Below are 20,966 nucleotides of genomic sequence, written 5' to 3'. Positions count from 1 at the left end.
TTGAGAGCGAGAGAGAAAGAGAGAGGGAGGGATCGGTGTGGCAGCGCTGTCCTGTGGGAGGCAGTTTACCTCCTCCGTGATAACAGGGTTGCCAGGTGTCGCGTTTTTCCCTTTAAAAGCGTCCCGATCCCTCTGTTGACACCTGCTGAGAAAAGCACGGGCTAATTGCATTCAGTTACTCAGATAAGAGAGGCTAGCGCTGGGGGGAGTGTTTTTCGGTCTCAGAAGTGAGCGATTTCACAGCTATTGTGTTGCTGTGTTGCTCTTGTTCAAACAACTTACTGTACATGTCCCCGCAGACGGCAGGGAGCAGTCACGATAGCAACAGGACGGCGGCGTGGTGTAGCGCTAAGTGCTGCAGTTCCGAGCAGATGTGGGAAACAGACCGGGAGAAAAGCACGGAGGCAGACGGGGAGAGGGATGAGCCCGCGGATTCTTTTGTGTCGGATTCCCGTCAGGTTGTATCCAGTCAGAACGAGGCCCTGCGCTGACGCGCCGCTGTGGAGCTGCTGTACTGTACGGAGGGGAAGGGCGGCGGCGCCGTTAACTCCGCGCTCTTCCTGTTTGGATAAGGTCGCTCCAATTCCAGAACGTTCCCTTTCTTGCACTTTCCCTCCCACTCTTACTTTCAGTGCCCCCCCCACACCCTCCCCAAATCTGTCTCATCTTCATGTCTGCCTCTCTCTCTCTCTCGCTTTAGCCTGTGACTCTATTTTGATCTCTCTCTCACTTACACACTTACCAACCCTAAATCAGACAATACTCAGTATGTCCAAATGTTTGTGAACACCCCTTCTGATGAATGCATTCAGCTACTTTAGGTTGCACCCTTTGCCTCTGACACAGACAGAGTAGGACATGCCAGGCGTGTGCTAGAGGGGGAGCTGGGATGAGTTGGGGATGGTGATGAGGTGGGTGGTGATCATCATCATACAACATACTGACCTCACTAACACTCTTTTAGCTGAATGCAATCAAATCCTCACAGCAATGCTCCTCCTCCAAACAAAATCTAGTAGAAAGTCTTCATCTTCTCTGGACAGTAGAGACAGGCTTTTTAATGCCCTTGATTTTGAAGGCCAAACTGAGTCATGCCGCTTTGCCATCAGCAGCCGGAGTCTGGGACAATTGTACAATTGGCTGTGCTCTCTCTCTCTCTCTCTCTTTCTCCGGGTGGGTAGATGGCTCTCTCTCCCCTCTTCACTATTAAGCGACGTTGGCCGGCACAGCCGTCTGTTAGCTGGTGTAGCTAGTGTCGGGAGCATTGCTAGTTGTTAAGGGGAGCGATAAACAGGTGGGTTCATTCACAGAACCAGACCTGGGAGAAAAGGGACATTTTTATATTAATTAACCCAATTTATTTGCTGTTTGTTTCTTTTCTTTTCTCTATAATGAGAATCTACAGCTGTTCTTTATACTGGATCAGAATTTCAGGATGAACGGACCAATAGAAATGTCCCTTTACTTCACTTTCTCTCCCACTCCAGCTTTCAGTGCCTTTACTCGCCTTCTTGTCTCTCTGTCTGTCTGTCTGTCTGTCTGGCTTGTCTCATCTACGTTCACCTCTTCTTTTTGTCTGCCTCTCTCTCTCTCTCTCTCTCTCTCTCTTTAGGTCGCTGTGACTCTATTTTGATCTCTCTCTCTCTCTCTCTCTCTCTCTCTCTCTCTCTCTCTCTCTTGGCAACTGTGTCTCATTTTTCGTGCCTTTTTTGTGTTTTGCAGTGCCTCTTGTCTTCCTCACTGTCACTCTCTGGCCCCTGCCCTGACACACTTCAAATACACTCCCTGCTTGCCTCTATTTTCCCCCTCCTCCTCCTCCTCCTCCTTTTTTCCCTCTTTACCGGAGTGCCACTTCTTCTTCTCTCTTTTCTTCTTCATGAGAGATGTTGGCCCACAGGAGATTCCGGCTGCTTCCTATGGCCTTCCTCGGCCCTCGGTGCATTAAGAGCTTTTATCTGCAGCGTGAAGAGCGCCGGGGACAAAGCGGGCTGGGCTTTGGCGAACAGCGAGTGTATTGTCTTGCGAGGACCTGTTTGCTTTGAATGCAGGCATGAATTATTGAAAGCTTTTGGGTGGGTTACGTTCACCTAGTGACACGCACGTGCTCAGGAAAGGGAAAGAAAGGAGCGCGTGCATTCCGGACAGAACATCCATCAGCCGCTGGACAGGCTCGCCGTCTGAGCAGCTGCTGATTGGATTTGTTATGTATGTACAAGGTTTATGTAAAAAAAACTCACCTGCACTGTGCATTTCTGACCTTACTGTAGCTGTTGCATATTGTATCTACACTGAGCGTGTGGATCATATGAATGTTATAGAGCATTATAGAGCGCCCCCTACGCTTCCTGTATTGTTTTACAGTCTGTCAGAATGAGCGTGTGGATCATATGAACAATATAGAGCATTATAGAGCGCCCCCTACGCTTCCTGTAGTGTATTACAGTCTGTCAGAATGAGCGTGTGGATCATATGAACGTTATAGAGCATTATAGAGCGCCCCCTATGCTTCCTGTAGTGTATTACAGTCTGTCAGAATGAGCGTGTGGATCATATGAACATTATAGAGCATTATAGAGCGCCCCCTACGCTTCCTGTAGTGTATTACAGTCTGTCAGAATGAGCGTGTGGATCATATGAACATTATAGAGCATTATAGAGCGCCCCCTACGTATCCTGTAGTGTATTACAGTCTGTCAGAATGAGCGTGTGGATCATATGAACATTATAGAGCATTATAGAGCGCCCCCTACGCTTCCTGTAGTGTATTACAGTCTGTCAGAATGAGCGTGTGGATCATATGATCATTATAGAGCATTATAGAGCGCCCCCTACGCTTCCTGTTGTGTATTACAGTCTGTCAGAATGAGCGTGTGGATTATATGAGCATTATAGAGCATTATAGAGCGCCCCCTACGCTTCCTGTAGTGTATTACAGTCTGTCAGAATGAGCGTGTGGATCATATGAACATTATAGAGCATTATAGAGCGCCCCCTACGCTTCCTGTAGTGTATTACAGTCTGTCAGAATGAGCGTGTGGATCATATGAACATTATAGAGCATTATAGAGCGCCCCCTACGCTTCCTGTAGTGTATTACAGTCTGTCAGAATGAGCGTGTGGATCATATGAGCATTATAGAGCATTATAGAGCGCCCCCTACGCTTCCTGTAGTGTATTACAGTCTGTCAGAATGAGCGTGTGGATCATATGAACATTATAGAGCATTATAGAGCGCCCCCTACGTATCCTGTACTTGAAAAACGTATTGATTTAATAGAAAAATAATCAGAAAGAGTGCGTTGGGTGCGTAACTCTGGGTATCGATACAGTGCGAGGGTCGCTTTCCTCTCCTGCTGCGGCACACCTCCCACATGGGCGTAAACGTGCTTTCGGGGAAGAACGTGGGACATTCAGAGCAGGGTGAGTGTGTGTGGAGGTGTGTGCGAGCCATTAGAGGCCGTTTAGGCAGAGTTGGAGACGTGCCTGGGAGACCTCCTCGGCTGATCCTGGGTGAAACTCAGCCTCCGCGCCGCTCTCGCGCTGATGAGCTGCAGGAGAGCCTGATGAATGCCTGTCCCTCGCTCGCCCGCGACCAAAAGAATAAGCAGGAGTGTGTGGGTGCTTTTTTTCTGGAGGGAGAGAGAGAGGGAGAGAAAAGCAGCTGAACGAGACTTGGACAGCCCTTCGGTCAGACCACCCAGTCTCTGCTGCTCTGCGTATATCTGATCCCTTCAGCATTTCCATTTGGATGAATCTGGCCACAGCGATGCCACAGACGTAATTTACGGTCACTAGCACTGTGCACGTTCACCATGGTAACCTAGGGGCAGAGAAACTGCGCCCTCCTCTGAGCAGTGTGCTCTCTTATGTGTTCGGGGTGCCATATTTAGCCCTCGCAGACATCTGCCCCATGTTGGAAGCGTATCATTTAGTCAGCAGTGATGGCAGTCTCCCTTCATTTCAGCTCACACCACTGGACAGCATCGTGGATAACCACAGTCCAACACAAGCGGAATTACACCACCGCTATACCAACAAGAGAATTTCACTGTAAAAGTCCTTAGGCAATAGAATGCCAAAGATTATTAGCAAGGGAATCACCTTATAAAAAAATCAATGGAACAATTAGCAGTAAAATAAAAGTCCAAAAGAATTCCAAATTAAGAGTCTTTAGGCAAGAGAACACCACAATAAAAGTCATTGCTCAAGTAAATACCACAATAAGAGTCACTGGGCAAGTGAATACACAATAAGAGCCCTCGGAAAAGTGAGTGACAGTAAATAACAGTCCAAAAGTAAGAGTCCAAAGTAAGAGTCCTTCTTTAGACAAGAGAATATCACAATAAAAGTCTTTAAAAATGCCACAAAAAGAGTCCTTGATCTGGGAACACCACAATAAGCTTGTGCAACACCACATTAGCATTGATTACAGTACCCGTGCTGCCTTGTGTGTGCATATTTCTCTACTGTGAGGATATTTTCGTGTATTCGGGATCAGTGTTAAAATTCTATTCTATCATCTATTTTTTTATTTGTTTTACAAAGAATTATATTATTATTTATTTTGTATTTATTAAAAATGATTGGGGTATTGGGTATAAACAATTGATATATTTAAAACTACAATTGAAGTAAGTTCATAAATTATGTCTGGTTAAATGGTCTTTGTTGTATATCGTTGCTGTCCAATTAAAAACATGTATCTCCAAAATGGCAGCTTTACAAGAGGAGAAAAAAAAAACGTTTGATGGACGTCAGTGTAAAAATATTTTAATCCAAGTCTTCTATTGGTCTGTTCATCCGGAAGGGTTCAAACCATGGAGAAAACTAAAAACAGACAAAAATTGAGAATGCTTGTTTTTCATTGGACGGCAGCCATATGCAAAACAAAAATGTGTTTTAATTTTGGTTCTCTAAAGAACCCTTTTGCGTATAGTGTCATGTGCGGTAGTGCTGAACAGCTGACATGTGGACATTCCATCAGATTTCCTCTCCCGTGCCCACTTCCTGTGGCATAATCAGGCTTCAGCTGGGTCTGTTTACAACCTTCCAAAAAAAAAAGTCTGTCCTGCGGCTTTGCGTCCTGAGGGAAGTGAAAATGTAGCTGTGTGGAGTGAGGTTGCAGGGGGTTTGGAGGGGTTGGGGGGGAGGAAGGAGTCATTGGATAACAATGGCTCCCGTCCAAGCCTGGCTAATAGTATCTGACACACAGTGCAATTTGGAGGCTTATACCAACATTGTTTTTACAGCTGTAATTAAGCCACCTAATCAGAAGCACATTGGGCTGGGATGGGACGGCCTGGCCCGCAGGGGCACACACTGTAAGCCCTGTTCACTCCACAGCCTGGAGGGAGCTGTGGGTGGGAGTGTACACACACACACACACACACACACACACACACACATGCAGAGACCACAGACTAGATGTATGAACCCAGGGCCCACACTAAGGGACCACAGAGGCTGAGAAGAAACAGGCCTGTGTGTTGACTTTTGTGTGTGTGTGTGTGTGTGTGTGTGTTGGGATAGAAAGCCTAAACGCACTGTAAAACTTCATGAATGTGTAGTAGTTACGATGTGTGTATTAGTTGTGTGTGTGTGTGTGTGTGTGTATATAAGCATACTTTCTTAGTGTTTGAACTAACTGATGAGCCGAAACATTATGACCGACTTTCCAGTTTTCTGTTGTTCCTCCATGTGCCGCCAATCAGCTCCTTCTACAGACCTCTGAATGTGGTATTTGGCTCATACACTATATGGACAGAAGTATTGGGACACCTGCACATGCATTGTTTCTTCTGAAATCAAGGATATTAAAACAGCTGATCCTGCTTTTGTTGGAGTTACTGTCTCTCTTCAGAGAAGAAGACTTTCTACTAGATTCTGGAGGAGGAGCATTGCTGTGAGGATTTGATTGCATTCAGTGACAAGAACGTAGGTAAGGTCAGGATGTTGGATGATTCAAAAGTACTGGATGGAGCTCCTCCACCATCATTCCAGAGAACACAGTTCCTCCACTGCTCCACAGCTCCTCAATGCTGGGGGGCTTTATACCCCTCTAGCCCACGCCTGGCATTATTAGGCAGCATGGAGCCAATAGGGTCATGATGTTGATCTGCTCCAGAGAGTCCTATTCTATTGGCAGTACTTCTTCTCTACAGGGACTAGACAAGCTGTGTCAGCAAGGGTTGCAACGTAAAGTAGCTGGGATGTCCACAATTCCCATTATTATAATATCATCATCATCTCTCTAACCAGTGAGAGGGTTCTCTGGATCTCATCAGAACAGATAAAGCAGCTGAACATGAATCCAGTAAAAAGGAGAAACAAGAGCTTCTCATTCTGACGAAAGAAAGTAGTGAGATCTTGTCGGTGAGCTAGTCTGAAGAACAGAGCTCGGTTCCTCCAGGGTTCTCCTGAACACCCCCCAGTCCAGCCAGCACAGCATGGAGGATGTGTTCACCTCCATCAGCAGCAGCAGCAGCAGCAGCTCACCTGATTTACCATCATTAAGCCCTGATTTACCACCAAACCAGGTGTTGATCTGAGGAGAACTCTAAATAATAATAGACTCCATGAGAGAGGAGAACTTTGGAGATGTTCTAATGATGAACACAGTGATGGAGAACCTCCACCACTTTCTGTAGGAGTGTTATTATTAGTGTTTATTCTGATATCAGTGATTTACTGAGGAGATGAGGAGTCTATTATTTTCATTAGTTTTGTACAGTGCTGTGTAAACATCTGTTTAAATGTGTGGCCTACATCTGTGTGTGTGTGTGTGTGTGTGTGTGTGTGTACTGTATGTATAGTACTTATAATTGGCATATGTATGTGCTTAAATAGAGTCTTACACAAGTATCTATTTGAGTGTGTGTGTGTGTGTGTGTGTGTGTGTGTGTGTGTGTGTGGCCACTCCAGGCCTTGTGCCGAGTCACCCTATGTTAAATGGCAGCTGCACACAGTGAGACAGGCAGCGGCGGCCAAAGTCAACAGATGAGCTGGCCTGCTCTGGCTCTGTGTGTGTGTGTGTGTGTGTGTGTGTGTGTGTGTGTTCTGATTGTAAATTGCGCTGGTGATGATTAGAGAACTCCAGCACAGGATGTAGACCCTTAAAACTGTCCAGGGAAAATAATTTTCTACTATGTTCAGGAAAACTTTTTTCCCTGCCTTGCTCGCTCGCTCTCTCTCTCTCTCTCTCCCCCCGCCTGCTTGCTTTAATTTAAACATCATGCTTGTGAGGAGGTGGAAGCGAGTTGGTGTGCAGATTGGTTTAAAGCCTCTGGAGTCGGGGCAGGCTGTCAGACAATGGCGCTGTTATCCCCTCAGCTGCTCTCTGGGTGAATGAACGCATGCAGGCGATTCACTCCCGGTGTGTATATGTGTGTGTGTGTGTGTGTGTGTGTCTGTGTGTGTGTGTGTGTGTGTGTGTTTGTGAACTCTCTCTGTGGAGAGCTTATTGTTTGTGCTTCACTCCATGCATCTCCACAACTGCAGCCTGTGTGTGTGTGTGTGTGTGTGTGTGTGTGTGTGTGTGTGTGTGTGTGTGTGTGTGTGAACGTCTTTGACCCCACGGGTCAATCGGATTGATATGCTTTACATGAACGATTCAGTAAAGTATTGAAACCTTACCATGACTCTATGAGTCATTTTGGTTGTGGTCTATTAGATTATGATTCATTAGGCTATGATTTATTTTCATCAAAAGTTTAATTTTGGGGGTTAATTTTATTGGGTTTATTGGGTTAATTAAATTTCTTTTGATTTCAAATCTTCAGAATCAGTGTAATAATTAAGTCTCATATTTCAGAATGATTTGAGTGGATTATTAAAGTTTAAGAAACAATTCAAGCATAATTGAATTTCATATTTGAATGAATCAAAATCTTTTTAAAATCTCAAATGTTGCTAAATTTGACTGAACTGTGAAGGTTTAGGAAACAATTCAGTGTATAATTCAATCTTATGATTCATTTAGTGTTATGTTATGATGTGCTGCATCATGTAATCTTAAATCGATAATGATTCAGTTTGATTATAATTCTTTAATGAGAAAATATTGTACTGTGATTTGATTTGATTATGATTCTTTACAAAATGACACAGTGATACAATTTGATGATTTGTAAGGAAATGATTCGGTACCATAAAACCTTACAATTCATCCCAATTCGATTCAATTTCACATGATTTGAAACTGAATCAAAGCAGAATTAAATCTCCCCATATTTCATCATTTTGATTATGATTCTTGAGGAAATTGTTTAGTGCATTGTGTATTCATAAATCTTATGTTTTTTTCAAGAATGATTCTGGAAAACTTTCACTAAAATGTGTCGCTTAGGAAATGATTCAGTACATATTTATAGTAAATTTCGTTATTATTAATTTCTATTAAACATTTTTGTAATAGAAATCATAAATTTCACCACGATTCAGTTTGATCTGATTGTTTGGTAGAATTCAGACGTCTGTCGGAATACAGAGCAGTTTCAGTGCTGCTGTTTCTACATTTAGGAATTCTGGTTCCGGTTAGAAATGAATGCATGTGAATATTTTTATAATTATTAATAACACTGCAGTTGAGTCACAGCTTTCTGATCGAAACATCTGATAAAATAAGTGTGTGTGTGTGTGTGTGTGTGTGTTACTGTATTTCAGTATGCTTGACTGTAGGTGGGAAGATCAATGCTGTTTGTAATGGATCAAGCTGGGTGATTTTTTTTTTTATTACTCTTGGCCTCTCCTCCCACTCTCCGTGTCATGATGTCATTACCCAGGGACTTCCAAGTGCCACAAAGGCCACACACACACACACACACACACACACACACACACACACACACACACACACACACACCTACTTCACACATTCTCAGTGAAACTGCAGTTCTAAAAACAAACCCACTACATTTATAGCTCATCACCTACTGAGCAGCATTCATCCACTGTGTCATAACCATTAAAGCGATACTTCAGTCTCAGACAGGGTCCGATTAAAGCGATACTTCAGCTTATCACACTCTGTGATTTCATCCATTATTCAGTCTAGCACAGTCTGATTAAAGTGATAGTTTGGTGTACTATAGTCTGTGATTAAAGTGATAGTTTGGTGTACTATAGTCTGTGATTAAAGTGATAGTTTGGTGTACTATAGTCTGTGATTAAAGTGATAGTTTGGTGTACTATAGCCTGTGATTAAAGTGATAGTTTGGTGTACTATAGTCTGTGATTAAAGTGATAGTTTGATGTACTATGGTCTGTGATTAAAGTGATAGTTTGGTGTACTATGGTCTGTGATTAAAGTGATAGTTTGGTGTACTATAGTCTGTGATTAAAGTGATAGTTTGGTGTACTATAGTCTGTGATTAAAGTGATAGTTTGGTGTACTATAGTCTGAGTGATAGTTTGGTGTACTATAGTCTGTGATTAAAGTGATAGTTTGGTGTACTATAGTCGGTGATTAAAGTGATAGTTTGGTGTACTATAGTCTGTGATTAAAGTGATAGTTTGGTGTACTATAGTCTGAGCGATAGTTTGGTGTACTATGGTCTGTGATTAAAGTGATAGTTTGGTGTACTATAGTCTGAGTGATAGTTTGGTGTACTATAGTCTGTGATTAAAGTGATAGTTTGGTGTACTATGGTCTGTGATTAAAGTGAAGGTTTGGTGTACTATGGTCTGTGATTAAAGTGATAGTTTGGTGTACTATAGTCTGTGATTAAAGTGATAGTTTGGTGTACTATAGTCTGTGATTAAAGTGATAGTTTGGTGTACTATAGTCTGTGATTAAAGTGATAGTTTGGTGTACTATAGTCTGTGATTAAAGTGATAGTTTGGTGTACTATGGTCTGTGATTAAAGTGATAGTTTGGTGTACTATGGTCTGTGATTAAAGTGATAGTTTGGTGTACTATAGTCTGTGATTAAAGTGATAGTTTGGTGTACTATGGTCTGTGATTAAAGTGATAGTTTGGTGTACTATGGTCTGTGATTAAAGTGATAGTTTGGTGTACTATGGTCTGTGATTAAAGTGATAGTTTGGTGTACTATGGTCTGTGATTAAAGTGAAAGTTTGGTGTACTATGGCCTGTGATTAAAGTGATAGTTTGGTGTACTATAGTCTGTGATTAAAGTGATAGTTTGGTGTACTATAGTCGGTGATTAAAGTGATAGTTTGGTGTACTATAGTCGGTGATTAAAGTGATAGTTTGGTGTACTATGGTCTGTGATTAAAGTGATAGTTTGGTGTACTATGGTCTGTGATTAAAGTGATAGTTTGGTGTACTATGGTCTGTGATTAAAGTGATAGTTTGGTGTACTATGGTCTGTGATTAAAGTGAAAGTTTGGTGTACTATGGTCTGTGATTAAAGTGATAGTTTGGTGTACTATAGTCTGTGATTAAAGTGATAGTTTGGTGTACTATAGTCGGTGATTAAAGTGATAGTTTGGTGTACTATAGTCGGTGATTAAAGTGATAGTTTGGTGCACTATGGTCTGTGATTAAAGTGAAAGTTTGGTGTACTATGGTCTGTGATTAAAGTGATAGTTTGGTGTACTATAGTCTGTGATTAAAGTGATAGTTTGGTGTACTATAGTCGGTGATTAAAGTGATACTTCAGTCTACCATTGTTTGCAGTTGAAGCTATTGTTGTACTATGGCGATAGGGCCTAATTTAGCTAGAAATGAAATTGGATGATGCTAATTGGTGGGCTGTAAGCTTCCAATACTGGTCAGCATTATAGCACGTATAGCACCAGTGCTTACACACAGTGGCCAATCAGAAATACAAATCTGGTTCAGACTGTGGCTTTGATTGGCGCGTAGGTGTAGTGGTGTTCCTCAGTAGGCTGGGGTGTCAGTGATGGGGTGTTCTGCAGGTATTCCTGCGCTCTCTGAAGCGCTCCCTGATGTTGGGTGGTGGTCCTGACCCTCTGGGTTGGAGTGTGAGGTGAGCATGAATGTGTTAACAAGGCTGCGGGTCTTTCTTCGTCCTCTGGCCTAATTTAGATTTATGTGTTTTTCTCCGAGCCGCGCCGGGCCAGAGATTTAGTTTCTCTGTGTGTGTACAGAACAGGGCGAGAGGGGAGTTTGTGTGACTGGACTGGAACAGTGTGTCACTGCTGTACTGTACGTTTGGAAGCAGTGTGTGTGTGTGTGTGTGTGTGTGTGTGTGTGTGTGTGTGTCTGTCTGTCTTTTGCCTCCCACTCTCTCTCTCTAGAAAAACAGGCAGCTTGATTTAATCAAAACTGGGCGTGAGACCAAACCCAGCGAGCAATGTGGGGACAGCTCCGACCCAGCAACCATAGCGACCCTGGAGGCCAGACAACAAAGAGGGTGAGTGTGTGTGTGTGTGTGTGTGTGTGTGTGCGTGAGAGAGTGAAGGGAGGGCGTCTGAGTTTTAAGGAGTGGCGCTCGGGAGAACACAGGATGTTAATGTGTCCCATAGGTAGCACAGTCGCAAACAGGCTGAGCTTTGACATTCGGTGGGGGAAAGTATTTCCTGCTCTCTCTCTCTCTCTCTCTCTCTCTCTCTCTCTCTCTCTCTCTCTCTCTCCCCCTGCTGCGCTGCTGAGCCTGCAGAGCCACCGCTGCATTCCTGCCCCACTGCTCTGGCTGGGAAATGGGCAAAGGAACCTGTGTTGTCATGCACGTCCCCCTGACACCAACCGCTGAACCCCCCTGAATCCCGCTAAACCCCCCTGAAGCCCACCAGCTCAAACAGTGACACTGTCTAAAGCTGCGGTGCGGGAGCACTCTGTAGGGTTACAGTTACTGACTGTAGATTATTTACTGTACAGGCTTCCCCTTTGAAAGAGACCCCTTTACATAGAGTAACATGGTCTGGGTCTGAATGATGGCACGCATTGCTGTGAGGATTTGATTTGATTGCATTCAGCCACATGAGAGCACACATGTGTTCACAGTAAAGACAAAGACAAAGACCCCTACACACACCATTTGCCTCAGACAAATATGGAATAACCCATTTGTGTGGTAAACACACAGTGGACAGCCCGGGGAGGAGAGAGGGTTAAGGGTCTTGCTCAAGGGCCCATCAGTGGCAACTTGCCAAGCCCAGGTATCGAACCCACAACCCTGTCATCAATAGCCCAGTGCTCAATAACCACATGTAACTCATGCCAAAAGTATTGAATGGAGCGCCATCACTCCACAGCTCAATGTGTGTGTATATATGTGTATATAAATATATGTATGTATGTGTGGACAAAAGTATTGGGACACCTTAATCGCTGAATCCAGATGTTTAATACACACAGGTGTGTAAAATCAAGCCTCTAGTCCTGCAGTCTGTCTTTCCTCCACACATCAGTGAAAGAACGGGAGGTTCTGAAGAGCTCACTGAACTCCAGCGTGGTTCTGTATGTAATAGGAGACACCGCTGCACCAACAACAACAAGTCAGCTGGTGAAATCTCCTCCCTCCTAGATCTTCCTCCATCAGCTGTGAGTGGTGTTATTATTGAACAGTGGAAGAGTTTAGGAGGAACAGCTCACAGAGAGCAGCTCAGCCACCGAGTGTCTGTCAGACCACGTAAAGTTACAGAGCGGGGTCAGGGCCGAGCCAGTATATTTGCTGTTGCAGAGAGAGAGAGTATATATACAGTCTATATGAGTGATGCACTGATTCAGGGTGTGAAGTGTGTTCCTCTTGGTTTGGACTAAAGTATAAATAAAGATCTACTGCTCAGCTTTGTTAGAACATCGGATCAATACAGCGTGATGGAGAAATCGTGCTATTAAAGCAGAATGGTAGAGTAAATGACAGAAATAGCAGCTCTAGGCACTAAAAGGTTAACGACCGATATATTGAGAAGCCCCGGCTGCTGCTGCTGCTGCTGCTGCTGGATGCGGTTTACCCAAACAAACAAACAAGCCCACAGCAGCATGAGGTTAGTGAGATGACGGATGGCGAACAGTTGTAAGCGGAGGCAAAGGACAGTAAATAACAACAAATCACGTCACAACAAGATGCGGAATGTGCTCCGAGGGGCTCGTAAATCTAAACCCCACATTAAACCAGCCTGTCTGAATGCACAGCTCAGAAATCCGCTCGGAGGGAGAGGAACCGGCGCGAGTACGGCTGACGGAACGCCACTCGCTGTCACATGTATGACAATGTAATTAGGCTAATTAGCCTAAATGCTTCCTGGATTAAAAACAGCTTCAGCTCAGCTCAGCTCACTTTCATTTCACGACTATAAAGCTTTTCACAGTGACAGTTTGTCACAAAGCAGCTTTAGATGGAGGTTCAGCCTGGAGGCAGGTTTGAGAGAAAGGCCCTGAGAGGCTGGCTGTCTTTTCTTTCTATAGAATAATTACAGTTCATACAGTTTTACTCTCTTTCTCTGTCTCCGATTAGTTACAACCAGTGGCGGGTTTAAGTCTGGGATGCTTCTCCGTCATGTATCCAGTGTGCTAAAGTTTGTGCACCCCGATGGAATCACATGTAAATTTGATTTTGTACGGGTAAATACATCCGATCCTCTACAGAGACACACTTCTGCACATTCTAACACACAGCTGATGTTTATTTACTCCATTTAATAGACTGGGGAAATATATAACTAATAAAACATGATGTGTAAAAGTAATGGCACAGTTTAGATATATAGCTCCAGTGTGTTAAATTCAGCAAAAATCACAAGGACATGCTAACAGATAAACCATATTTACCTTATTGCAAACAACACAATTAAAACATGTAAAATTAGCCTCCCAAATTTTAAACAACAAAAAAAACTGCTATTTGGCAGTGTTGCCAACTCCTCAGTAAGGAAAGTAGCTATTGGCTGTCCTAGAAGTCGCTAAATGACGCCATTGCCTAACTTGCATATATGTCCATTTGCATGTATTTGAAGCTGTAGAATAAAGGAATAACGTTGTGGGAGTTAAAAACACCCTAAATATGTCAGAACTACAAATAAACTAAATTAATAAATGAACTTCTGTTTTTTGCCTTTGAAATAGGTCATCACTTCTCAGAATAACTTCATGACTTTAATGCTTCGTCTAGACACACATTACATAAATCATTTTTACCTAATGTTCTTTAGAAATCAATGGAATTACAGAGGCTCATGACTAGCTACGCTACGTATCAGCAATAAGTGCAGCTTAAAGTAGCTGAAAGCATTCGTTAGATGGGGTGTCCACAAACATTTGGACATGTAGTGTATATTTATATTGTAGTTAAAGTGACAGTTTGAAATAGGCCGTCACTTCTCAGAATAACTTCATGACTAGACCCGCATTACATAAATCATTTTTACCTAATGTTCACAACTCTGTACACAATATGGACAAAAGTATTGGGACACCTGCTCATTCAAAAAAGGCAGTAACTTCTCAGAATAACTGTATGACTTTAATGCGTCGTCTAGACTCGCATTACATAAGTCATTTTTATGTTAATGATATAAATCAATGTTGTCCTGTGTTGTTATATGTTAGCATATTAAATTTAATCAAAAGACTGTTATGTGGGGTGGAACTGCTACTCTACGCTCAACCCTCCTCCTTTATCCAGGCTTGGGGCCGACAAAGTCACCCTAAAAGGGCTCAAAATTAGAAGCTCTTATAACAAAAACTGGGGGGATCTTGAAAAGCCTGGCCAATGTGTGGATGGCTTTGTCAGTATATGCCAATGTTAATTGAGGACCTGTTTTAGAATCTGGGTAAAGTGGCAATACAGAGACGACAAGGAAAATATCTTCACGATTAATGTCACGAACTCAAACTATCCTTTTACAGAGTAACACTGTTCCCCCTGGATTGCAAACGCTGGCATACCTCCTCTGATCATCTATTAAGTCATTTTCATGAATCCGACCTACTCTATATATAATAAATAATAAATAAATAAATAAATATATATACATTTTACTATATACTATTTTTACTTTACTATTTTACTATATATATATATATATATATATATATATATATATAGTGTAATAAATGTGTGTGTATATATACACTCTTAATCATGTTTATCCATGTTACTGTTGTGAATTGTGAATATGTAGTGTGTGTGTATATATATATATATATATATATATATATATATATATATATATATATATATATATATATATATAATGTCACTGCTTTCTACTAAAAAACCATGTATCTCCATCTTTGTCCGTTTTTAGTTTACTCCAGGGTTTGAACCCTGTAGCTGCTTCTGTACACTGTGTAAATAACTCTGGATGAATGGACCAATAGAAATGCTCTAAATTACTTGGAACAAACGTTTGCCTTCTCCTGTAAAATCACCATTTGGGAGATACATGTTTTTTTCACTGGGCAGCAACTCTGTACACAATATGGACAAAAGTATTGGGACCCCTTATTCATTTTTTTCTTTGAAAATTACGTATCAGCAATAAGTGCAGCCTGAAGTAGCTAAAAAGCATTCATTAGACGGGCTGTCCACAAACATTTGGACATGTAGTGTATATTTATATTGTAGTTAAAGTGACAGTGACAGTGCCTGCGTGGTGGAGTTATTTTAGACGAAGGCATCAGATCAGGTCCAGGCCGTGCTCCCGGCCGTGCTCCCGGCCGCCCTGCAGTATTTGGTCTTACTGTATATAGCGCGCCGTATATTCTCGGCCACTGTGCGCTCTTAGCGCCGGTGGGCCGGCCTCCAGGCTGTGTGAGGTGTGGGCCTGGTTTTGGAGCGCTGCTGGGAGATCTGCTTGTGGACACAGCAGATTTATACTTGTTTCATTTGGAATGGCCCAGGAATATGTCAGGGCAGCGGGGGATTTCTGGAAGTCTTCTCCACTTTCCCGAGGTCAGCACTTTGTCCTGCTGAGGACATTACATGGTGACAAGCGGCATTAAAATGCTGATTTGTTGGACTGCTCTTTTTCCTTATTGGTTCTTTCCCTCACTCACCTTCTTGATATAATGGCGGTGTGGTTCCAAATAGTGGATGACACCATTTTTTTGGTGGTTTCATTTGTCATGCTGGGTTTAAAGGAATGGTTGGGTCAAAAATGCTAACGTTGCTAATAGTCAGTGCAATCCTATAGCCTCTAATTAGCAGTGCGGCAGTGACATTGCTCTTATTGGTGGCCTCTGGCTTCCATTCATCAGTGCCATGTTGGCAGGAACCATGCTGCCAAGCTGAAAAGTGGAGCACATATGCTACATGTCCAAATGTTTGTGGACACTCCTTCTATTGAATGCATTCAGCTATGTTTTGACACAGATGTGCAAATGCACACATGCACAGTTTGTCTAGTAGAGAAGTACTGCCAATAGAATAGGACTCTCTGGAGCAGATAAACCTGATGAACCTTTCGGCAGCATGCTGCCTAATGCCAGGCTCTAAAAAATCAACTTGTGGTTCTCAAGCTGTTTCTTTCTTGAAAGCAGTGGTTCTGAAAATGTTCCAGGGTGCCCCATTCCCAAAAATCTTCTTTTAATAAAGTGGTTCTCAAACTGGTTCTCAAGATCCCGTGGGGTGCCCTCACTCATGGGGTGCCCTCAGGGGTCCTTTATTCACATAAATGGGTCTTTAAATCAGTGGTTTTAAAACTGTTCCTCAGGCTCCCCTTATTTTGCTAAATGCTTCTTTAAAGTAGTGGTTCTGAAACTGGTGCCCAGGGCTCGTTCATTCACAAAAAAATTGTTCTTTAAAAAAATGGTTCTCAAACTGGTCTTCAGGAGCCATTCATATAGCTCTTTTAAGCAGTGGTTCTCTAAGCAGTCATTAGGGCGCTCTCATTAATGAAAGTGGTTCTTTAAACCAGTGGTTCTCAAGAAGTCCCTCATCTACAAAATGATTCTTTGACACAGTTGTTCTCAAACAGGTCCTCAGGACTGCTCTATTCATAAAGATGGGTCTCCAGAGGATGCTTCTCCAACAAGTCCTAAAAGGACCAACATTTATAAAAATAGTTCTTTAAAAAGGATGGTTCTCCAACCAGTCCTAAGGGGTCCCTCATTTATAAAAATGATTCTCACAGCAGTCCTTAGGACGCCCTCATTAATGAAAGTGGTTCTTTAAACCAGTGGTTCTCAAGAAGCCCCTCATCTACAAAATGGTTCTTTGACACAGTTGTTCTCAAACAGGTCCTCAGGACTGCTTCATTCACAAAGATCGGTTCTCCAGAGGATGGTTCTCCAACTAGTCCTAAAGGGACCAACATTTATAAAAATGATTCTTTCAAAAGGATGGTTCTCCAACCAGTCCTGAGGGGTCCCTTATTCATAAAAATGGTCCTCTCATTCCACAAGCTGGACCTCACCACGGTTGAAAGGTTCTTTAGGGAACCAAGAAGTGTTGTTCCACTGCAGTGTTCTAAAGAACCATGTGACTATTCCTTTATGGTGAGATGTTTAAAACACATTAAGAACATCGGTAAAGTCAGAGCAGCTGGTTAATGGCTTTGTCGTGCTGTTGAGAGCTGTAGGTCCGTATTGGCAGAACAGAACCTCCTTCTGGACCACACACAGGCACCACTTGGAAGCACTTTGTTCTGTGTTTTAAGCCACAAACTCAGATTACTTATAACTCTTTCCCCTGAAGTGTTCCGCACGGTGTGGAATTACAGGAGGAGCGGCGTTCAGGGCGAGACCGTCCTGCACCGCTTTCTCAGGAGCTTTACGTTTGGAGTTTGGAGCCGGGGGCCGGCGAGAGAGAGAGAGAGAGAGAGGCCCCGGTTTAGCGTAACGGCGACATTGAACTGAAATATTATCGCCAAGTAGCCAAAGAAAAGATGTTAAGTCGAAGCGCTGGCAGCGCGGCGCGCACTGAGAGATTACCCCGTCCAGCGAAAGACGCCGCGGAAAAAAAAGAAGCCGCAAGTCTTCCCCCGACTGCGCTGTAAAATTCTCCAGAGTTCGCAAAACCTCAACGATCTGGAAAGGCCCGGAGCCCTGTTTGCCGAGTCATCAACTTGCGACGCTCTACATGTGCGTGAGTTGGCCAAACGGCCGTAATGGTGACATTATGTCCTGCAAATGGCTGTTACTAATTCTGCACCTTGGCCCATTTCTCTGTGTGTCTAATGACAGCACTGACACTCAGCAGGCCCGGAGCGTGATTCACGGCCCCGGCTGCCCTTTCCACCGCCGCCCAGCCAACAAAAAACCCTCTCGCCAGAGGAGAGTTATGAGGTGTTACAGCAGGACTTTGACAATGTTTTTGTCTGCGAGGGGATGTAATTATTAAGTGCAAGATTGTGAGTCTACAGCGGGGGTGTGAGCACGGGAATGGCTGCCGAACCACACACGCAGCCTGGGGTGTGCTGGGGAAGGGTGTTTGGGGATCTGTAGAGGTGTGGAAATCTGACTGCATCAATTTGATCGCACTGAATCCAGAACAGATAAAATCACTTTTAGAAAACTGTTCAGGTTCTGACAGCTGAGCAATAAGCAAAGCCACTGACATCAAAATCCTAAAAAAGGGTTCTTTGGTTTCTGACTCTAGTGGAACCATTTTTAGGCCAAAGCAGATCCTTTAGATATGGCTCTCAAACTGGCCCTCAGTGTTAAAAGTTCCTTAGGAAAACGAAAATGGTTCTTCATTAAGAAATGGTTCTCAAGCCAGTCCTAAGGGGTCCTTCATTCCCAAACATGGTTCTTTAAAGTAGTGTTCCTTAAAAAAAATCCTTAGGGTGCCCTCAATCACAATGACAGTGCTTTACAGCAATGGTTCTCCAACAGGTCGTCGGGGCACCTGCATTAACACATTGGCCCTCAGCGGTATTGAAAGGTTCTTTAGGGAAACAAAAATGGTTTGATATTATGAAATGGTTCTTAAATTGGTTCTGTTTTGGTCCCCCATTCCTAAATATGGTTCTCTAAAGCAACGGTTCTTAAAGGGTGAGACTCATTAGCCGAAATAGATATTTTAATAGATATTTTAGAAATGGCTCTTAAACTGGACATCAGGACCCCTTCATTTGCAAAAATGGTTCTTTAACAAGAAGTGATTCTCAAAACCAGTCCTAATTGGTCCCTCATTCCCAAACATGGTGCTTTAAAGTAGTCCTTAGGGTGCCCTCAGTCACAATGACAGTGCTTTACAGCAATGGTTCTCCAACAGGTCGTCAGGGCACCTGCATTAACACATTGGCCCTCAGCAGTATTGAAAGCTGAAATTGTTCTCAATCCTGTCCTATTGGGCCCCCATTCCCAAGAATGGTTCTCTAAAGCAATGGTTCTTGAAGTGTGAGACTCATTAGACGAAATAGATCTTTTAGAAATGGCTCTTAAACTGGACCTCAGGACCCGTTCATTTGCAAAAATGGTTCTTTAACAAGGAGTGGTTCTCAAAACCAGTCCTAATGGGTCCCTCATTCCCAAATATAGTTCTTTAAAGTAGTGTTCCTTAAAAAAGTCCTTAGGGTGCCCTCAATCACAATGACGCTGTTTTACAGCAATGGTTCTCCAACTGGTCGTCAGGGCACCTGCATTACCATACTGGTCCTCAGCAGTATTGAAAGGTTCTTTAGGAAAAGTGGTTCTCTAAAACAGTGGTTCTCAAAGCAGCCCTAAGAGTGCCCTCAATTACAATAATAGTGATTTCCAGCAATGGTTATCGAACTGGTCATCAGGGCACCTGCATTGATATACTGGTCCTCAGCAGTACTGGAAGGTTCTATAGGAAACCAAAAGATTGTGTTATATTAAAGGCAGTAATTTGCTCCATGTTTGAAGTGATTTTTCACTCCTTATTGATGATATATTTAAAATCATCATAATACAATATAACTAATATAATCATATGAGTGTTAGTAGGAGTAAAGATGGTTATTGGTGATAATAAGATGAACTAGTTGTAGTGTAAACTGCAGTTACACCGCTAGTGCAGGACTGGCAACTAGTCCGAGACAGGTAGCAGTAACTGAAGGGTGAGCAGTCCTCCATACGTCTCACGCTGGACAGAGTGTGTCTGACTACTCCGGCAGGTCTGACTGTAACAGTCGAATTAAAAAGAGATCCAGAAGGTAACACAGACACGGGAACACCCTGAAACGTCCATCTGCTCCACCATCCACAAACCTCAGCGATAGCGTGCAAGCAGTGGGACGACAGCTCCAGCATCTCATCCAACCTACAGACGAAGCAGTTAATTGTGTCGGCCAATCAGAACTAAGATAATATTCTGATTCATTTTCTAATGTTCTGATTTCTTAGCAGCTAAAATAATCAACTTAAATTCATCTTTAAAACTAATTGAGAACGGGTTGTTTTTCAGGCTGATGGTCAGTCCTAACTGTTGCTATGAGAGCTTCAAATTACATTGCAAATGGCAATCAATGGGGTCCAGACACTGAGCACTATTTTGGAGCCAGTAGAGCACAAACGATGGGCAGTGTTTTTAGACTAGCCTTTATAACTTAAACAATTTGACATCCTTTACTGCTGTATTTTAGTCTTAGAGTGGACCAGAATGTCGCTACTGGCACCCAAAAAAATATATATATCTCTAAAATGGAAATTTTACAGGAGAGGGAAAAAGCTTTCTTAACTTTCAATTAATGTCAGATTTAATTTGAAGTCTTTTTGGAGCATTTCCATTGGTCTATTTGTCATAAAACACTTAGATTCACATTATGTCAGAAATAAATAAAAATGTAAAAAATAGAAATAGTGACAGAAACTCTCGCTCTGAACAAGAACCACTTAAATTGGAACATCAGGCACACATTACAGCTTCTGTTTTACCATTTTTCTGGTTGAATAAAAACATAGCGCATCCAACAAGAAGGAAAGCCTCGCCCATCTGTTATACAGCAGTAAAAACACGGTAGCTCACAGAAAGCTCTGCTGATGGATTCCACACAGTTTACTAACTCTACTGGAGGAACATTTACACCAATAAACACACACTCAGCCAGAGGAACGGCCACTAGGGGCCTGGGAGAAGGAAACGACCAGTAAGCTCACATTGCTGATGTCAGAGTAGCAAAGTATTTTA

Source organism: Salminus brasiliensis, chromosome 4 (genome assembly GCF_030463535.1).
Source record: "Salminus brasiliensis chromosome 4, fSalBra1.hap2, whole genome shotgun sequence".
Lineage (NCBI taxonomy): Eukaryota > Metazoa > Chordata > Actinopteri > Characiformes > Bryconidae > Salminus > Salminus brasiliensis.
The sequence above is the reverse complement of the archived record's forward strand: the minus strand, read 5'-3'. Positions refer to the sequence as shown.